The following is a 21824-nucleotide window of genomic DNA, read 5'->3' on the forward strand; positions in this document are numbered from 1 at the left end:
ATGTTGGGTATCCAGTTCCTCCTACTCTCATAATTCCAACTTAAAACATCCTGTGCTTCTGGTTTAGTTTCTTTTCCTATCCACACCCCCATAGCACTTTGTTGTGATATCATAGTCTAAACTTACAACTTGTCCCTGTTATTTAAGGAATTCCCCACACACATCTGTGCATTTAGCTTAAAACAAGCTGTGGGGATTTTTGTTGGTGCGTGCTGTGTGGGTTTCCCAAATGGAGTCTTTATTTTCAACACCTACAGCTTGCTCAGTCCATTCTGATGCTGGGATGGTTTCCTTCTGTGAGTAAATGTCAGTGAAGTGCTCCAGGCAAAGCTATTGCCCTCATGACCCCTTATGCCTACATGCAAGTAAACGTTCAGATCAGGTATATTAGCTAATCCAGCTTTAGGAGATTAAAAGAATTGACTCTTGCTGCTGAAGGCTAAAGGACAAGTTTTGCCTCACATTATAATGCTTCACCCAAACCAATTATATACACATTTTTTGTGTATGTACAGGCATAGAGTAGGTACAAAAAAATGTGTGTATTTAATTTTATTCTACAAAAGTTCATGGGATCTACTATGAACCAGGAACTATGCTAGGAGTAAGCAGAAAAATACATACATGTAAATGAGACATACAAACTTGTGAGGGTGATAGGACATACCCAATAAACATGATAACCAAAGACACAGTAAGGTAAATAAGAACCAGTGAAGAGTTACGGGTTTCTAATACCATAGCAGATGTAAAATCCTTTTAAACTCTGAAGCACTCTAACATGTAAGTTGGAGATGATCAGGCTATCCTTGGGTAACAAGTGGATCAATATTTGGCTTTGGGGCCATTATCTCTTTCATTCTATGTTCTTTTTTATTCTGTGTACCTGGGGAGGTAAGGTTTGCTTTCAGGAGTCATCAAAATCTATTTCACTGCCAGTGTTTCATCATACGCTTTTTGGAGAGTCAATTTCCTTCTGAGGAGAGTAGTTTCACCAGCTAGCATACTGAACGTCAAAGCGTGGTACCTTCCTGTATTCGTACATCCCAGTATTATCTTTCTTCTTTGAAATTACACAAAAACATACGTATAATTATATATATAATAAAATAAATATAATTAAGCACATATAATAATACATTTTTCTCAAGAGAACTCTTTCATGGAAACATAGTAAGAAAAGCAAATTACCTTAGTTGAATCGGAGGAAGTGCCAGAGCCTGCCTTACTCAGCCCTCTTTCTGCTACCCTCACTTCTCTGGGTAAACTCTGTGAAGCCATAATCTCGTAACCTGGTTTAAAACAACTCTATTATATAGCTTCTAAAACACTTCAAATTTTGGCATTCGTGAATCTGAGACTGATAATGCCCGTGTGACCCTATGTCTTTAGCTGCTCAAGCTTACAATCGATGGTAGAATCAATCTTGTGGCAGAGTTCCCAGCCTCCTAGGCTCCTCTTCGCATAATGCTCTACCTACTCCCCTAATTCTCCAGTTTTGGCAACTGAAACCCTGCATATGGCCTGCTTCAGATCTCTGGTATGGAAATGTATGAGATATCAAGTACTTTTAGCCCCTGAGTTTTCGCTGGACTTGGTTGAGCCTTCACCTCTGGCTCCCTGGTCTTGGATACTACGCTGAATTGGAAAATCCTGCCAGTTTTTCCCTAGTGACCCAGTCTCAACAACTAACTTGCATGACCAGTACATGAGCTGAGACTTCTCTAGCTCTCTGGCAGAAAGTATTTACACTAAAATCTTTGACAAAGTGTACTTCTCCTAAGAATGCGTTTTTTTTTTTTTTAACCATAACATGGAAGAAAACCTTAGATTAATTTCTGACCTGCACAGCCTCAAACTAAAGCATACCAGAATTGCAGGAGGATACGAGGAAAACAGAAAATTGCAGTACCTGAAATCTAACAGTTACCACCTTTACTGAGCTGAATGTACTAGAATTACCAGGGAACAGCTAGAAAGAAAAAATAATAATAATTCAGGAAAGGAAAAATGTGTGTTTTTGACCCTATTTCTTTTTGATGCAGGCTGTGTGTGGAAAAGAGCTTGAAAAAAATTTTATCTTGCTCCACCTCGTGGTGGATGCCTGCAACATAATAATTCTTATGCAGTTTCTTCCAAAACAAAATCAAAAACAGAAACAAAGACAAACAAAAAAAAAAAATCACTGTGGATCTCTTTGCATGTCTTAAATAAAAATTGTCTGAAATTGAAAATTGAATTGCAATTCTTTTGCAACTGTATACTTATAGCATAAGAATGGAGACATCTCAGGCATTCAGTATAGCAGAAAACTATATTAGAAATTATAGTTTAAAAATAATTTTTAAGACATTCTTGCAGTGAATATCAACAATTTTTTGGTACATGAGGAGCTTCTGCCCCTGTAGGAATAAGTATGTCTGAAACACGAAAGAAAGAAAGAAAGAGAAGATAAAAGGAAGGAAGGAAAGAAAATAACAGAAGGAAGGAAGGAAGGAAATTAATTTTTAGAAATAACCAGGGGCTGATTTATGTGCAATATGATTTTTTTCAGAGTTCATAAAGGGGAATGTGTGCTCCCCTAATCCCTAATTCCTGACTTTTTAAAATGGTTAATACGGGTCTTTTATTTAAACGATGTTCTTTTTTATTGGCACATGTGGGTCAATTTTCTCCTTTTCTGTTTTACTCAAACCAAAAGCTGCACTCTCGGCAATTTGTCCCTTACAGAAGAGGCTGTTTCTTGTTACAACAGTACCGTGCTGTGCTTCAGCCATCCATAACACGCCCACTGTATGTAGTCTCATAGGAGGCATTGCAGGTCCAGTGTCTAGCCAGAAATGAGAAGCAGAGATTGTTATTTTTTTTTGAGGTGTGACTCACCCACAACCTTCTCAATTCCAACTAGTTTTGTTTTGTTTTCCTGTAACCTAGTTTTAAATATATTTCCAAATCAGAGGCTGCCCTCAAAATGTAACCCTTCACCAACAGAAGCTTGTCTGGGAAGATTCTGCAGAAACTCCTCTCAGATTTGAAAAAATAATGGATTGGAAAATCGTGTTTTGGCCAGGGTTCAGCAAAGAAAGTTAGGAACTGGCTACCAACATCACAAGAAACAATACTATATATAAAGGTATTGGTGTATTGAGATAGCTTATATTATTATTCTAGGTAAGGTCATCTAGGGGAATCATATGCCTGCATTTCGGTTCTCTTTTGAGGTACTTACCCTGGGCAATAGGAAGTATGAGAGGGGTTACGGAGATCCACTTCCTTGGGCAGGAACACGTTTACAGCCATGATAGACACTCACTGTGAGGAACATCAGGTGGTGTGCGTGTGTGTGTGTAGGGGAGGTTGATACTTGAAATAAACCTCCTGAACCATGCTAAGAAGTCCAAAGTATGATAACAAGTGTGGATTTATCCAGATGACATTGGAGTAATACTACAGTGTTTTAAGCAGGGAAATTACATGATCACATTTATATTTTATAACTATAGTAAAGCTTCCATGTGTAGAATAAACTGGAGGAAAGCATACTGAAAGGATGAAGACCATCTAGAAACATATTCAAAAGTCTAGGCAAATGATGGTGATATGCCTAGCCTAGTAGGATTATGGATATTGAAATTGACTGTATTCTAGAGATATTGAGGATAGAGAAACAACAAGACTTGGAAATAGCTTGGGTATCTCCGTGATGATAAACAATAATTTGGAAAATACGGTCTTGTTTTAAATCTTACTGTGAACACATGCAGCTATTTGCCTGTGGATTTGTGTTTTTCTGACTGTAGGAGCATATTGGGTCTACACTCAAGGAAAACTAGAAGTGCAATAGTTATTGCCCCAGAAACAACCCTCAACAAATAACATAAAGGAAGATGACAGGTCAATATTTCACTTTCCTCTCACTCGATAATATACCCATAAACTCTGTCCCACTAGAGTTCTAGGGTTCCCCAGAAAGATTTAGCTCCAGTTACCAATAGTGGTACATGACTTCATAATGCCCCCTGCGCTAGAATTCTTCCATTTCCTATTTTACTTCTCCACTCCCTCCCTACTCCCCTACCAGCATTTCTTGGGAAAACTTGAATATTTGTCTTAGTGTCTGTTTTGGATAAAAACAAATGATGAAAACTTTCACTACAAAGGGATGATATTGGGGTGGAAATGAAGAATTCACATTTGAGAAAGATGAGATCAAGATACTCTATTCAGGTTGTTGTAGTTTAGCCCTTAGGGTCTTTCTGGTGTCATGTTAGAAGACTGCTTCCAGAAGCCTAGTTTCTGAAGCTTTGAGCTAAGGATTGGCCATCTTTTGCTAATAGTCTTCTTAGATGTCTGATTTGTTCCTCCATGAGTGGTGAATTTGTTTTTGATTATGTCCCCTCTGTTGAATGAAATTTAATTGTATTATACAAATTGCATTAAAGAGTATTTTTGGTATCACGTTTAGCTTCTTATTTCATTTAGCTAGGGTAAAATATGGTACTATAACCTGAACTATGTTCCTCAAAATTCATAAATGGAAGCCTTGACTGCCAATGTGACTGTATTTGGAGACAGGTCCTTTACAGAGGTAATTAAGATTGAGTGAGGTCACAAGGGTGGGGCCCTAATCTGATAGAACTGGTGTCCTTAGAAAAAGAGGAAGAGACACCAGGGCTGTCTCTTTTTCTTGGTTCTGACAAAGGGAAAAGGCCTCGTGAGAACACAGCAAGAAGTCTGCTAGCCACAAGCTAGGAAGAGTTCCCTTACCAGGAACAGAATCAGCTGGAGTCTTGACTGGGATGTCCACCCTTCAGAACAGTGAGAAAATAAAGTTCATATTAAGCTACCCAGTCTGTGGTGTTTTGTTATGGTTCCTTGAGCTAATACATATGGGTACATTAATGTTTAAATGAACGTCTTTACTTTATTTCCAAACTTCAGTATTTTCCTTCCTACATTTTAATTTTCTTTTTTCATAATGTTCTTTCTTAAGAGAATGAATTTTGGACCCAGACCATCTGTTACTTTGGTCAAATTTCTTAACTTTATTTGAATCAATTTTCTCAAATGTCTGAAGATGATGATACTAATATTTGCTTCCCCGTCGGACGGCTGCCTTCAAAATAAGCACATTAATTATAATAAAGGCTGGAAATAAAAATATTTCTTTTATTATTGCTGTATGTTTTCAAAATTCTTCAATATCTTACATGAATTTTTTTTAAAAAATTAAATTGAAACTTTCTATTCCTGTCTTATTTTTCAGACATAGCTTTTTCCTGTCTTCCGTTCCACTCCTTCTCTAGAATTTCTTCTTGCCACACACTCCTTTCCCCTGGGTAGACAGAGCCTCACAAGCTCATCCTTATTTTTCCTCACAAAGCCTTGTCAAACAGACCATCCATTGAGATTCCTACTGGATCAATTGACAATTGATTCAATTTGGTCACTAGGCAACATATTTTAGGAAAAGAATGTTGTGAATGCTGTTTTTGCATTTATTTTCCAGGATTAAAACCTTCTTCAAATAATCTGCTTTGTTCCAGGATCCATGAAAGCTTAAAATAGCACCCACAGCGTCTGCACTTGCTTGCCCTTTATGCCATAAATTCCTTCTAAACATATACATCCATGTCAAGTTGGCATTGATATAGGATGCAGATTTATGTGTTTAGAAGTAAGTCAAGAAAGAAAGAACATTTGGAAAGACTATCAAGAAAGATGGGTTGTCAGAAAAAATAAAGAAAAAAGAAAAAAGATAGGAAAACTAATGAATGCTAAAACACCCTACAACAGTTTATCAGTGTGAGTTAGCTCTTCATGTTCTCGTAGTCCGTTCTAGAATTGGGACCTTCTTTTCAGGCTCTTTTTCAACAATGGCCACTGGAGGGCATTGCCAGCCAGCAGTGAGGGAGGTTTATAGCAAGTCCTTAACAGGGAAAGTTAAGGTATAAAGGTCAGATGTGGCAATAGCGTCAGACAGCAATAGGGCAAACATGAAAAACTACAACTACGTGTCTCAGAGCAAGATTTTGCTGGCACTTAGACTGAGGTCTAAGAAAGAGTTGTTGAAATATGGTGGGTGTTTGCCCTAGGTTTTATTTTCCCTTCTCACTGTTAACATTGATGTTGTCATTTATTTACAGCTTTATGGTTGCATGGGCCTCATATCATTTGAGCAGTATGTTCTCTAACAGTTTGGTCTAAATTGAGTTTCTGAAAATTTGAACCTGTCAATGAAGATGGCTGATCTCCATGAAAAGATGGCATAAGCAGGTCTCTTCAAAATGGGAAAAGGTCCTCTAGGAAAGCAAAATGTTACTTTAACATTTGAACATACCTGCAAATTTCTTATTAAGTTGATTTATAGTGTGACACATCAATAAGGTACTTGAGGCTTGATTCACTAGACTGATATGCCACCCAATCGGACAGTCATTTAGCTTATTCACCACCTCTACTCAGGGGGCCAGTGATGCTTCCTCTGATCTCCTTGAAACGGCGCCCATGTGAAAGCCCAGCACCATGTTACATTTCCATTCTACCTTCTCTTCTTATGCTTTGGAATATTCAAATCAATATTCTTCAAATTTCAAGTCTATGGGAAAGGGTGGTATTTTTAAATTCTAATTTGTTTTAGTGTGTGTATGTGTGGTTTGTTCATGTAGACGGCTTTGCTGTTTAATCTCAATTCTTGGCAAGCCAGTGTTAGGTGACTGGTTTTACACTTGGTATGACTGAATGGGTACTGAGGCTCAGCTTGCCTGAATTACAAAGGCCATCGAGATGTTCTAACCTCATGTTTCTGGAGAAGTTTTCAATTGGCTTTTAGCACTATACCCTCCTGGATTGCCTCTGATATCAGTGACTACTTCTTGTCAGTTTCCTTTACTTTCCTCTCTGGTGTTGGAACAGAAGCATGCCCGGAGATCAGACATTGCACCTATTTTCTTCTGGGTCTGCCTCACTTTCATGGTGATATCCTCCAGCCTCATGACTTTTAAAACCACCTATAGGCCAATGACTCCCAAATTTATATTTCCACTCTGCATCTCTCCCATATACTCCAAATTCCAATTTCCAAATGCCTACAACTCTACTTGAGTGTCTGATAGATGTCTCAAACTTAGTATGTTCAAAACCAAACTTGATCTTCCTTCTAAAGCTTAGTTTTCCCTTCTCAGTTTATAGCAGCTTGTAGTTTTCTGTGTGAAAAGGGCTATGTAAACCAAAATAAAATTCTGAGCCCCTAACAGACTAAATGGACTCCCCTCTTCACCAAAGGGATCCCAAAGAAACCTGAGCAACTAATTCACGGCATGAATGGAAGGTGTGGGAGGGGATCAGACATGCTTCATTAAACCTTTCTCCTTTTGGAATTTGGGCACAACTGACCAGCATTAATAATAAAACAGAGCTCTTAAGACTGACAAAACAGGCTCTTTATAGCAATAAGATACCAAATCCCAAACTGACTCTGGTATAGTGTCACAGGACAGAGAGCAGGCTCTGAAGGAAATCATAGTGTTTTACCCCAAAATATATTTGTTTGACATATTTTGAAATGGCCATGCAAAGCTATCACTTGTGGGGAAAATTTGAATTCTGTAGAAAATCTTTTTCCCTTACTAGATCTTTTCTGGAGAGGAAAGTCTGATACCATTTAAGGTCTGATCAGAGATATTTACTATCTATTCTCTTTGAAGCCTGCTACCAGAACTTCATCTATATGACAAGAACCATGGCTTCCCTTAAGAATTGTTTTATGCTGACTTCAAATTCTTTAGGCAATGCCTAACTCTTTCAACCAAATCCACTCATGACCTGGAAGCCCCCACTTTGAGAAGTCATGCCTTTCTGGGCCAAACCAATGTTTACCTTAAGTGTACTCTTTTATGTCTTTGCCTATAACTTCTGTCCACCTAAAAGGTATAAAACCAAGGGTATACCACTCAACCCTAAGGCACATGTTCTCAGGACCTCCTGAGGCTATGTCATGGGCCATGGTCTTTAACCTTCGCAAACTAAACCTTTAAATTGACTTAGACTGGTCACAGATACTTTTTTGGGTTACAGCTAGAATCATCCTTGACTCTTCTCTCTCATACCTACATCAAAATCATAATCCGATCTATAATTAAATCCAGAATCAACGATGCTCACCACTTAATTGGGCTTTAAATGTCATCCTTTCTCTCAGATTATGGCAACAGCCTCCTTGCGTCTACTGTCAAGTCCCCTAACAACATGGCAGAGGTACTACGTAGATTATAAACCTTTTTCACTATGCATATATAAGCAGGACAGGCCAGGCAGGTTTTAATGGGAGAAACACACACGTTAGAGGGGAGATACTAAGGACACAGATGGGGAACACTGTGATGGAAATGTGAAAGGTGAAATATTTAGTTGAGATTGAAAAGGAATCTAGTTGTTGAAAGAGGGATGAATGTCATCAAATTGGAAAAATCTGAATGACTTAAGGAAAATATTTATTGCTTGCATAGATAGAGATATTTACAGCTTACAAAGTGTTTTCAAGTACTACTATTTCACTCAGTCTTCACCCTTTTGTACTAATGTAAGTAGAAAGAGATAAAAAAAAAAAAAAACTGGGTCTCTAGAAGGTTAAGGGATTTTTTTCGAGGTCATGAAGTGTGAAATTGAGCCTTAAGTCACAGGAATTTCTTACTATACCTAGAACTAGTGGTAAGTTTTCCACTGGCCCATGGCAAAATAAGAAAAATAGGAACAATGAAGTAAATTTTTCATAAAGCTAAAAGTATTTCATTCAAAGAGATATTCTTTATTTTGAGATTATATTCTCCTCAATCTTTGATGTCATAATGTTCTTTATTTTAAAATAATAATTAAGAGTATTTATAAATGTCTTCATTGGTCAAAATAAAAATGAGTTCTTAAATTTAAAAAGCATAACTATCTATCTATGCAAAATCTGGGAACTACTGACCTACACTCATGTCTCAGGTAAGAAAACTTGAGAACCAGGTTGCATTCTCATTAACATGTTTTCTTCTAGTCAGTATCCGGGCTTTTGAAACTGTCTATTTTTTTAATATCTATTTAAAGCAAAGGAATAATTCTAAAGCAAGAAGGACTAAATGGGAACTTTCTGTATGTGTGCCTCATGTGTGATCTTCCTTTCTGGCTCCCTGCTTTCATTTAGGAATTGAGACTATAAAAATTTAAGTGTAAAAAAAAACGTATTATTTTATTAGATGAACAGTATTATTCACGTCGCTAAAGAGCTCAAAGGAAACAATGATTACATTTTAGAAAGTTGTCTCTGTTCCTATTAAATTATTGCTAAGTGTATGTATTTTTCTACCTCTTTTTCCTAAATTCTACTGAAATGATGTAATAGATACAAAAATACATCCACAGCAGTGTGAGTACTTGGACAAAAATACCACCATTTTATCAGAGCAGTGAAAAGTTTCTGACAATAAATAGCACATTCATTTATTTTTTCAACAACTATCTACTGAGGATGTATTGTGCCATTCTAGGCATATAATATAAATGCCCATTTGTTAAAAAGAAATATGTCGGATTATGATAAATGCAATGTAAATAATAGATAAGTTCATGGGATAGAAAAATGACTTGGTGGCTGCTGTAATCTGGGTAGTTACGGAAGAGCTCTTTGAGAAACTGATCTCTTAATCGACAGGTAAATAAGAAGGAACTAGCTGTTTAGATATCAGAAAGAAAACTTTCCTGAGAGACAGAAAAGCAGTGCAAGGGCTTAAAATGTTTGGGGATCTAAAAGAATGCTAGTGGGGTGATGGTAAAGAGTAGGTCATAGGGGGAAGAAGGACCTAGATTATGTAAGCTTTTAAAAGCCAGACAAAGAGTTTATATTTTATTGTAAATAAGATGAGAAGCAACTGGAGAAATGTAAGCAGGAGAGTGGTATGGTGTGATATGTTATTTTAAAAGACAGCTTTGATTGGTTTTTGGAAAGTGAAGGTGGTATATAAATTTGGATGATTTGGCTGTAATTACGGACAAGGTAATTTAGTCTATATAAAAGTGTTAAAACTATGATAACTAATAACAAATCCATAGATATGACATCTCAAGGGTCGTTTATTCAGTGACAGCAATAACATTAAAAACTACAGCCTTTTAACCTTTTCAATCTGACATCTTTGGTGTCTTGGCTTTGTCCTCATGGTTGCAAGATAGCTGCAGTAGTTTCAGATTTTAAATGCAGACATGGCAACACCCATAGGTATAAGCTTCCCAATAGACCTTCACTCTGACCAACCTTTTCTTTAAAGCCACAAAGAGTTACGATTTACATGTACAGATTTATCTTTACAGCAATAAAAATGTAAATTGGAGTGAAAAATTCTTCATTGGCCAATATTTGCCAATTAGGATTTCAAATATGAGTAACTAAGAAAGTTGTACACCAAAAAAAGCAAATAATTAAACTCTAAGTCTTAAGTTAGGAACCAGAATAACCCTAGATATAATTATTGTCCTCTAAATTTTTTTGAGGATACCACATTCATAAAAACGATCAGACTGTTTTGAAAGAAAAATAAGACTTCAAAAATAAAAATACAAATGCAGAAACAAAAAACAGATGGGCTAAAATAGCAGAATGAACACAGCTGAATACGAAATTTCTAAACTAGAAGGCAGAGCCAGTCAAAAAAAAAGTGGAGATTTTTGCAACCCACAGAAATACAAAATTTCAGTATATTTTAAAAACTGAAAAATAATAGAGATCAGATTTCTTGACTATAATGTGATGATAGTAAGAAATTAACAGCAAAACGGTAGACAGATGAAGATGATCCACTTGGAAAATATAAAAAGAAGACAACTAAAAAGCAAAACTTTGGATAAAGAGGGATTGAAAACTACAATTATAGGCAATTACATGGCGTGCCAGCTATGCTGGCTGTATCTCTGAGACATGTTGATTATTTGCTGAACATACAATAGCAGCATATATGAAAATATGTAAGATTAGGCCAACGCAATATTTAGAAGAAATTATGTTGCCGTAAATACATTAATTAAAAAATAAAAATGATTGAAAGTAAATCAACGATGCATTCAACTCGAGAAAAAGAGAGACAAAACATACCTAAAGATAAGATGGAAGTTACTGAGCTAAGAAGCACGAGAACATGTTCATGGGGCCAGGACTGAATGAGGCTTACTTTGTTATGAAATCTTTCTCACTGAAGTGTCACCTTACAACTTTCTCCGTGCTGCAAGATCCTTTATGCCATAAAAACTTCGTTTTTGAAAGTGACACTTAGCTAAATTTGTCCAGAAATATTGTGAATAGTAATGAAAAGGTAGGTCAGAGTGGGGTAAAATAGAAGCAAATATTTCATCCATAGATGAATGATCACTAGGGAATAAATGTCTACTGAAAACGTACTGTGGGCTCAGAGATGAAGTGTGAGTTGGTCCTATAGATGCCTCACCTATGGTACTTGGCCAAAAAATGAGGGTGGGAATGAATCATGCTTAGTGTGAAAACCGATAGAAAATGACAAGAAGCTTGAGATGTCTAATTTCAGGAGTATTACTATGATATCTAAATAGGTGATTTTAGAATGCTTACCAATAACAACTTGTTTTAGTGTGATGACAGGTCATTTGAACCTCAACCTCCTGGGCTCAAGCAATCCTCCCACTTCAGTCTCTCGAGTAGGTTGGCCTACAGGCATGTGCCACCATGCCTGGCTATTTTTTTTTTTTCATTTTTTGTAGAGATGTGGTCTCACTATGTTGCCTAGGCTGATCTCAATGTCCTGGAAGATTTTAAAGTGATCTTCCTGTCTCAGCCTCCCAAAGTGCTGGGATTCCCAGCATGAGCCACTGTGCCCAGCCACAACTTTAGTTTTATAGTACGTATTCATAGTCCTTATTGTTTATAGAATATTATCATTCTTTTTGCACTAGGAATTAGTTCCTGTATGGAAGTTACTATGAAACAAAATTGTGTTCAAAGTAAAGAAAAACTTTCAAAAGTCTAAATTATCAGGTGGTAAGGTGGCTTCCTTGGTAGTTGAGAATTTTTCTGTCTCTCAAAACATTAAATAATGGCTAGCAGATCGCTTATAGGAAATGTTAGAGAGGAAAGTTATTTATTGAGTGGGATGGGGAGGGGGTGACCCCAAATTCCCTTTACATCCTGACATTTTAGGATTTGTGTTTCTGGTGTACCCCACTTACTATATATATATATATCAAAGGAGTCTTCTACTAATTAGCTTCCAAATAATTCTGTCTAAGCATAGAAAATAGTTGATCTAGTATATTTTCTAGTCATTCCTAGCCCTTTCAAAGATTCTACAGTTTTAACCAAAAAGAAATAAGTAATGTACATTGCTATGGTTTGAGTTTGTCACCTCTGAAACTCATGTTGAAACTTATTCCCCAATGTACCAGTATTAAGAGGTGGGGCCTTTAAGAGGTCATTGAGTTACGTGCACTCTGCCTTCATGAATAGATCAATCCATTCATGGATTAATGAATTAATGGGTTATCACAAGAGTGTATCTGTTATAAAAGCCCATTTAGCAAACTTGGCTCCTCACCATGTGATGCCCTGCATTGTTTTGGAACGTTGCAGAGTCCTACCAGCAAGAAGCCCTTCACCAGATGCACTTCCTTGCCCTTGGACTTCCCAACCTCAGAACTGTATGAAATAAATTCCTTTCCTTTACAAATTACCCAGTCTCAGGTATTCAGTTTAGCAACAGAAAATGGACTAAAACAGCATGCCTTTATTCAAATATGGTTGTTCCATATATTCTGGACTTTCCAGCAATAGCATTAAATGGCGTTGTACATTTTGAAGCTGGAACTTCTTTTAAGATATTCTGCTCAGGTTCTGACAATAAATACAACATAATCCTACTCATATTATTCCTGCCTCATCACCAGTGCTTTAAGCGTACCAGGTATGAGTGATGTTGCTTTGACTATTATGGCAAATCCAGCACAATGGATCGCATTAACATGGTGACACTATAGGATCATTTACATAAAAACACTTAACATTTGTTGAATATTTTCTACCTACCAGGCATGATTCTAAGTACTTTACATTTGCTGGCTCATATAATCTTCAAAACAGCACTACAATGTTGATGCCAATTTTATCTTAATTTTACTGGTGGTAAAATTGAGGCAAAGAGAAGTTAATACACTCAAAAGTCACAAAACAAGTGAGAGAGAGAGCGAGCTCAGATTTAAACTCAGAAAGTTTAAATTCCAATCACATGCTCTTTTTTATCATTTCTACTTTAGATGATGTAGTCTATACCAGGGAGAAAAAGATTTCAAGAAAAGGAGAGGAAAATAACAAGGGGCAGTGAGATGGAGTGAAGAGAATATTGCACTTGTAGTCAAGACTTTGTATTTCTCGTTTTGACATGCCTCTTTAATTTTTAGTGGACCATTTAATGGCTGATCGTCATCTATAAAATGCAAATTGACTGCACGCCTCTTGATTTAATACTCTTCCTTTGTCTCATTCTAGACCTTTCACAAATCAACTTCACATGAATGATCTCATCTAAGTCTGACAGAAATTTTCCAAGAAACTTGAGGTTCAAAATAGTGGAGGCTCCCACCTCCACCGTCCCACCCACTTTGTTGCACAGATGGTAAGGATCTTCGGACTCCAAAGGCAGTGTCTCTTCCTCCTATATTCTGCTGCCCTATTTTATGTATATAAAAGCATTTTTAAACTGTAAAATAACTTTCATAGCTAAAGTGGCATGTAAAGGTGGATTGGTAAGGGTTTCAGCAGAAGAAGGTTGCAAAGAAAGAATAATTCTTGGATTTATTTGGAGGAGCCAGACTAGTTTACATGAAAACCACATGCATTCTTAATTTATTTTGTTTAAATCCCAGAACAAATGCTAAACTGATGGAAGAATATGCTGCTTCTCTGTGCTCCCGTGAATTCCTTATTTTGTAGCATAAAATGATAAATGTTTGAACAGCTGTAATTATAAAGTTAAGAAACCATACAACACACATACACACAAACACACACAAGCACACACTTTTTTTCTGTCCAGGATTGTGGATTGGAACTGTGCCACAGAAAAGAATCCATGGGTGACAAATATATTTTCATTAATTATGTTGAATCCCTTGCATGGCATAACTTTCTCTGTGGGAGGTTTACCTCAAGAATGGCAAAAAAAAAAAAAAAAAGAAAAAGAAAAAATGTGAACAAACCAGCTTTCTTGATTTATTGTCTTGGAATAGTTTCTGAGATATTGTTCTCCTTCGGGTACAAGCTAAATATTTTTGCAACAATTGAGGATTAATGGGAAGGAGTTGATGGGTGGAGACAGCTCGGCCTTAGTCATTGTACAAATCTTTAGTTTGCATTTTGTCTTTGTATACTTAAGCAGCATGAATAGAAGGGGTTGTTATTTCTTATTTAACTTATTTTAAGCACATGTGCTGTAAATATATACTGTTATGCAGGTAAGCCTGTGTGCCTATTTAATTCATATGCAGTCATTGTAAACTCTTTTATTGGTTATATATTGGAAATCTGAGAACTCAGTTCTTGGTGTTCTGGGAAGGACATGAAAACTTACAGTGGGCTGAACTTCCTTGTTGTCTGCTGAAAATGAATGAATGGGCCTGAATCTGCTCCTTGCTATTTACTGAGATATACGTAAATCATATAATATCATATGGGATGGAATTAAGAGAATCATAGAATGTCAGATTTGGAAGAGACCTTAGAGCACATTATCACAACTTTATTGGTCAGGGAAACAGAGCCATTGTGGGTATCATGTGAATAAGGGATTTAATATAAAAACTAGACCTCATCCAATATTATAAGAACTGAAAATGTGAAGGCCTAGAGGGGAGTTGGAAACGCCAAGAAAAGGTCACTGGTCATTCAGCCTTTAGGCACTGGTGTGAGCGGGCAAATAGGAGCTTTCATGGAAATCCAAGAAATTTAAGGACTACATAAAATTTGAACAATTGTACTTGTGATATATTGAAACTTCACGAGGTATCAGGCACTATGCTAAGCATCACACATCTTGCGTCTCTTTTTCTTACTGATTTTAACATTATTTTTCAATTATTTATATATAAATAAATATGGAAATCTATACATAGAAAAACTGAGTGGGAAACATCAAAGACTCTGTAAGAAAAGCCGCATTGTCATCAGAACAAGGATCCTAGTAGAAAATAGTTTAGGTAGAGTCTTTAGATCATAGCATATTTTTCAGCTTCCTTTTGAAGTTATAAGAATTTCTTTTGGAGAATTAAATGGGAAAGGTAGTGAATGAGCCGAGGGAGCTATAGAAAGCTCCACAGTCAGGCATCTGACAGATCTATAAAATGAGCCGAATACTGGATATCTGGCATGAATATGGTTCAAGAGTGGGATGGTTTGATTTGTTTTTTCTTCTAGGCTCACCATGACCAACTTCCAGCTCTCAGAAAATTTCAGTATGGTAGAGTGAATGTCCTCAGCTGACAACAGTGCATAGAAGCAAGAGTGGGGACTTCATCAGCATATGGTCCAGGTTAATAGTAACCTGAGCCAGGTATCCCAGAGCTGAAGGATTCTTAGTAGTAATATCCATTAGCATATCTGTTTCTTGGGTCACACTGCTTAATCTAACTGGTTGCTCTTTACGTCTGTTCAATTGTCATCTGGAATTGCCCTTCAGCATAACCCTGAGGATTCCCCTTACTTGTCCCCTGTGTTAGATCCGCTAGATCCTGTATTGAAGTGAAAGGCAAAATCAGAAGCTTTCTGAGCAATGGTTCATGAACTTTACGTTGTGAACTAAACTAAAATGTTTTCATTATATTATCAGATTTAATTTTTAATTAGTCTAGATTAAAATTTTAGGTTTTTCATTATTTAGCTTAAAATTTTGAAGGCATTGCTCAAGCACTGTTTTTTTGAGAACTACAGAGACACTTTGAATCCCAGTCTTACATATGATATCTAATTTTATTTTCTCTTCCTGGAAGGCTGTAAGATTTTTCTCTTTGCATCCTATGTTCTTGTATTTGCTCAATTTGGATGTGTTTTATTCCACTTATATCAGTTAGTATTTATATACTATATACTATATTTATTTATATTTTATAAGTAATTTCCTTTTCTTTCTTTTTTTGTTCTATTTCTAGAGGTCCTCTCACTTATATGTGGGACCTCCTGAACTCATTCTGTAATTTTTAATATTTTTTCCCATGTTCTATTTTCTCAACTTGCTGTTCTCTTTTCATCATTTCCTAAACCTGTTTTTTTTTTTTTTTTCCAAATTTTCTATTGAGTTCCTCACCTCTACTATTACATGTTTTTGTACTTTGATTTTGTTATAGCACTTCTTGTTTCATGGCTGGCTGAAATGTTTTTCTTATTTCTCTGAAGATTAAAATTATAGTTTTACTAAAGTTCTTTCTGTTTTCTGTTCACACAAGCTCTGTTCCTTCCAAGTTGTTTTTTATTCTGTGTATTTCTGTCTATATCTTTTATATTAGAGGTGACGTTCGGACATTTGTCCATCCTTGGCAGTTGTCATTTCCTCTTTTTTTTTTGAGATGGAGTCTCACTCTGTCACCAGGCTGGAGTGCAGTGGTGTGATCTTGGCTCACTGCAACCTCCGCCTCCTGGTTCAAGTGATTCTTTTGCCTCAGCCTCCTGAGTAGCTGGGACTGCAGGCATGCACCACCATGGCCAGCTAATCTTTGTATTTTTAGCAGAGACGGGGTTTCACCATGTTGGCCAAGATTGTCTCGATCTCTTGACCTCATGATCCACCTGCCTTGGCCTCCCAAAGTGCTGGGATTACAAGTGTGAGCCACCTCTCCCAGCCCATTTCCTCTAATGAATCAGATCCAAAAGTGGATTAAATTCTCTGAGTGCTTGGCTTGGCTTGTTACCCGTAAAGAGACTTGCTTGAATTCTTGATATGATGTTAGTCTTTCTCCTTAGACTGGTAAGGTTGAAAGAAAAGTCTCTTCCAATATTGTCCTTGTATATTTGTGTCTTAAAACATCTCTTTAGTGGTTTTAAATGTGTGTGTGTGTGTGTTTGTGTGTGTGTGTGTGTGTTTAAGGGAGAAGTGTGATAAAAGGGCTTTTAATTTTTTTGGAAACCAGGATGTCCCTATTATCTTACTAAGCCTCAGAGCAAATAACAAATTAAGATGGGGGAGACTAGCGGGAAGTGTTTTCTTTTCCTCATGGAAATGAGTTTAAAGGGTTTTATGACTTGTCCATGTTCTCACAACTGTTGAGTGGATAAATAAGAATCTGAATGTGGGGAAGGTGGATTTTATAGACACTGACTAAAGATGTGTGCCCTGGGGACAAAATAAAGCCTAGATAATAGCTTCTCTGACAGTTTGTGAGGATCTGACAGTTTTTGGTCTATATAAATGAAGAAGGAATCAATAAAAGAGGTATATCAAATTATATAATCAAGTAAGCAATATTACTTGATTATATAATTTTTGAATAAAGATTTTAGTCTCTTTAACCAGAGAAGCTTGTTCAAAATCTGTTAGTTCTACTTCAAAAATTAACTTCAAGTCTGTGCATTCCTCTCCAACTCCACTGCTACCTTTCTAGTCTTCAAATAATCACTAGTATTCTCTTGGCTTATCACTATAAACCTCCCACCTGATGATCTCACCTCCATTCTTCATCTCTTCTTACAAATAATGCGTATGGAACTGAGAAGAGTCTTTTCTAAAATTTATATCATCCCCTTTCCTGGCTTAAGATGTTTTAAAGTTTTTCTATAACAGTAAAAGGTAAAATATAATTCCTCAGCATGGTCCATAAGTCCATAATAGGCTGATGTTTATCCACTTTTTCAACATCAGCTTTTGCTTCACTCACTATGTTCCAATCATAATCGTTTTATTTCATTTGAAAAAGTGCTGGGAGATTTCCTGCTTTAAGGATTTTGCTTATGCTATTCTCTCTGCCAGGGATGCTCTTCCTACTACTGCCAGTTGATTGACACTTCATAATTATTCTTCAGAACTTATCTTAAATTCCTTTTTTAAGAGTCTGGCATAATCTACTCCCTGGGTGAATTATATTCTTTGTTTCTTTTAATGTTTCAGATTATCTACATGTAATAGCTAAACTATCAGAAAAGAATCTAGAGAATCTGAAAAGTCATTCTTTTCATTGTGTGTGTTTGTACTTTTCCAATCACAATGTCAGAAGCATGTTATCAGATGAGAATGTGCTTTTAATTTGCAAAGTAAGGTTTTAACCCACTTTGTGTGAGATAGTGAAGTGTTCTGAAACAGCGTTGGGGGCTTGGGCTTTGCTGCTAAGTTGAGGAGTCACCATAGACAAATTAAATTGCTTCCATGGACTTCATTTCCTCTATCTCTGAGGTACAAAGATTGGATGGAGACAATTCCTATAGACCTTTCTGGCTTACTATTCCCATGGTGCTCTATGCTAAAACTTGGCTTTCAAATGATTTTCCAATACAGGCATACCTTATGGATATTAGCAATTCAGTTCCAGACCACCGCAATGAAGTGAATTTTGCAATAAAGTGAGCCACACAAAAATTTGGGTTTTCTTGTGCATATAAACATTATGTTTATGACATACTATAGTCTATTAAGTGTGCAATAGCGTTATGTCAACAAAACAATGTACATACACCTTATATAAAAATACTCTTGCTAAAAAATGCTAACCGTCAACCTGGACCTTCAGCAGGTCCTAATCTTTTTGTTGGTGTAAGATCGTACGTCGATGTTAATGGTTGCTGACTGATCAGAGTGCTGGTTGCTGAAGGTTGGGGAGGCTGTGAGGATTTCTTAAAATAAAACAATAACAAAGTTTGTTCCATCGATTGACTCAAGAACATTCTTGTCACAAAAGATTTCTCTGTAGTGTGTGATGCTGTAAAACTTCTCTCAAAATTGAAGTTAGTCCTCCAAACCCTGCCACTGCTTTATCAACTACGTTTATGTAATATTCTAAATCCTTTGCTGTCATTTCACAATATTTACAGCATGTCCACCAGGAGTAGATTCCATCTTTAAAAAACAAAACACTCTTTTTGGCTTATTCATAAGAAGAAACTCTTCACCCATTCAAGTTCTATCATGAACTTGCAGCAATAGAGTCACATCTTCGGAGTAGATTTAGCATAATTCTTATGGACCCTAGGATTTTCAGAATGGCAAATGAGATTTGGCTTCAACTTAGTTACCATCTGCATTAGCCCCTAACAAGAGAGTCAGCTTATCCTTGGAAGCTTTGAAACTAGGAATTGACTTCTGCTCTTTATGAAAGTTCTAGATGGCGTCTTCTCCCAACATGAGGTTGTTTTAAGTATACTAAAAATCTTCAGAAGACCCGGTTAATGGGAGCCACTATCCGGGTCTTCTACAGCCTGTGCTGGCTCTGGGATCTCAGCACAGGTCTTTTGCTCTTCCTCCTCTTGAGCATCCATGGCTGCCAGGAAGACCCAGAACCCCAAGGCTGAGGTGGCCCAAGTGCAGGTGGTTTTGGTGCTCAACATCAGTGTGGTGCAGGGGCTACAGGACATACTGAGGACCAACCTGGGACCCAAGGGCGTCATGAGGATGCCTGTTTCTGTGCTGGACACATCAAGCTTACTAAAGACAGCCATGTGCCACTTCACAAAATGCAAATTCACGAAATGCAAATGCTATTAAATGCATTCTTAATAGCAAAAGTAGCAACAGCTCAGGATGATATAATGGGTGATGGTATGACTTACAATGTCCTATTAATTAGAGAGCTACTGAAACAGGCCGACCTCTACATTTCTGAAGGCCTTCATCCCAGAATAATCACTGAAGGATTTGAGGTTGAAAGGTAAGGGCCCTTCAGTTCTTGGAACAAGTCAAAGTAAGCAGAGAGATGCACATAAAAACAATTAAGAGATGTGGCCAGAACATCTCTTTGTACTAAAGTTCATGCTGAACTTGCAGACATCTTAACATAGGCTGTAGTGGACTCCATTTTGGCCATTAACAAACAAGATGAACCTATTGATCTCTTCATATTTGAGATCATGGAGATGAAACATAAACCTGAAGCTGATACAAGCTTAATTAGAGGCCTGTTTTGGACCATGGAGCATGGCATCCTGATATGAAGAAAAGGGTGGAAGATGCATACATCCTCAAGTGTAGTGTGTCATTAGAGTAAGAAAAAAGGAAGTAAATTCTGGCCTTTTTATTTACAAGAGTGAAGAAGAGAGAGAAAAAAATCATAAAATCAGAAAGAAAGTTCATTGAACATGGAGTTAAAAAATAGTAGAACTGAAAAGGAAAATCTGTGGTGATTCAGATAAAGGATTTGTTGTGATTATCAAAAGGGAATAGATCTCTTTTCCTTAGATGTTCTTGCAAAAGAAAGCATAGCAGCTCTACACAGAGCGAAAAGTAGAAATATGGAGAGGCTGACTCTTGCTTGTGGCAGGGTAGCTCTGATTTACTTTTATGACCTAAATCCTGACTGCTTGGGACTTGCGGTTCTTGTGCATGAGTATACACTGAGAGAGGAGAAGTTCACCTTTACTGAGCAATGTAACAATCCTCACTCTTTCACATTATTGATCAAAGGACCAAATAAGCACACACTCTCTCAAATCAAAGAAGCCATCAGAGATGGCTTGAGGACTGTCAGAAGAGCTATTAATGATGGCTGCGCAGTTCCAGGTGCTGGTGCCGTGGAAATGGCAATGGCAGAAGACCAGTGTAAAGGGCAGTGCACAGCTTGGAGTTCAAGCATTTACTGATGCATTGCTCAATTATTCCCAAGGTTCTTGCTCAGAATTCTGCTTTTGACCTTCAAGAACGTTAGTTGAAATTCAAGCAGAATATTCAGAATCAGTCAGCTTGTGGATGTGGACCTCAACATAGGTGAGCCAGTGGTAGCAGCAGAAATAGGAGTATGGGATAACTATTGTGTAAAGAAACAGCTTCTTCACTCCTGCACTGTGATTGCCACCAACATTCTCTTGGTTGACGAGATCATGCAAGCTATTAATAGAATGTCTTCTCTGAAAGGTTAAGTTGAAGCTTCGCTGTATCTGAGTCTTGAGACTCTGCAAAGTGATCCTGAGGAACGTAGCTGTGGAATTTTTGTCCAAGCTTCAAATGGTTTTCAAAGGAATTTTCTTTTCCCATATGAAAAAAGGAGAGAACACCGGTACCTAGTGAAATTTTGAAGTTCTGAAATTACAATTACAGTATTTTTTTAATTGCACTGAAGTAAAAACACATAAAGCAGGTCCATGTGTGTCCTTTACCCAGTGAGCAGGATGTTTTGCTTCAGCTGCAGTGACATAAAATTCCATGTTAGAAAAGCATATGTTATCTACCTTATTATTAAATATTTCTTGAAAAACAAATTTTAATGGTTTAATAATTTCTTATGAAGATGTTTGTTAAATTATCCAACAGTGTCCTGTTGTCAAGTATTTAGGTTTAAAAAAATTCTGTGCTAATATAAATAACACTTATGTAATTTAAGATTTTGAAAGCATCCCTGTTAGTATAAATTTCTATTTGTAAACTTATTGGATCAGTTGGACTTTTGCTGCTTTTGAAATAGCTTTGCTACAATACTCCCCCCAAAACGTTAAGCTGTAGTAAATGGGAAGAAGAATAAACTAGAGGCAAGGGAGTTGAGAGAGCTGCAAGGGACAAGTGGCAAAAATAGAAGAGGCAGAGGTAAAAAGATGATGGAGGGCATGGTGACTAAGGGCTAGGGTTACTGGGTGAAATATGAGATTA

General features: G+C 36.9%; 1 pseudogene; it reads left to right on the forward strand.

Annotated features, from left to right (window-relative positions):
- The first annotated feature begins 19505 nt into the window (after positions 1-19505).
- LOC471039 (T-complex protein 1 subunit zeta-like) lies at positions 19506-21100 on the forward strand (annotated as a pseudogene).
- Positions 21101-21824: the final 724 nt, after the last annotated feature.

The sequence above is a fragment of the Pan troglodytes genome, chromosome 2 (assembly GCF_028858775.2).
Source record: "Pan troglodytes isolate AG18354 chromosome 2, NHGRI_mPanTro3-v2.0_pri, whole genome shotgun sequence".
Lineage (NCBI taxonomy): Eukaryota > Metazoa > Chordata > Mammalia > Primates > Hominidae > Pan > Pan troglodytes.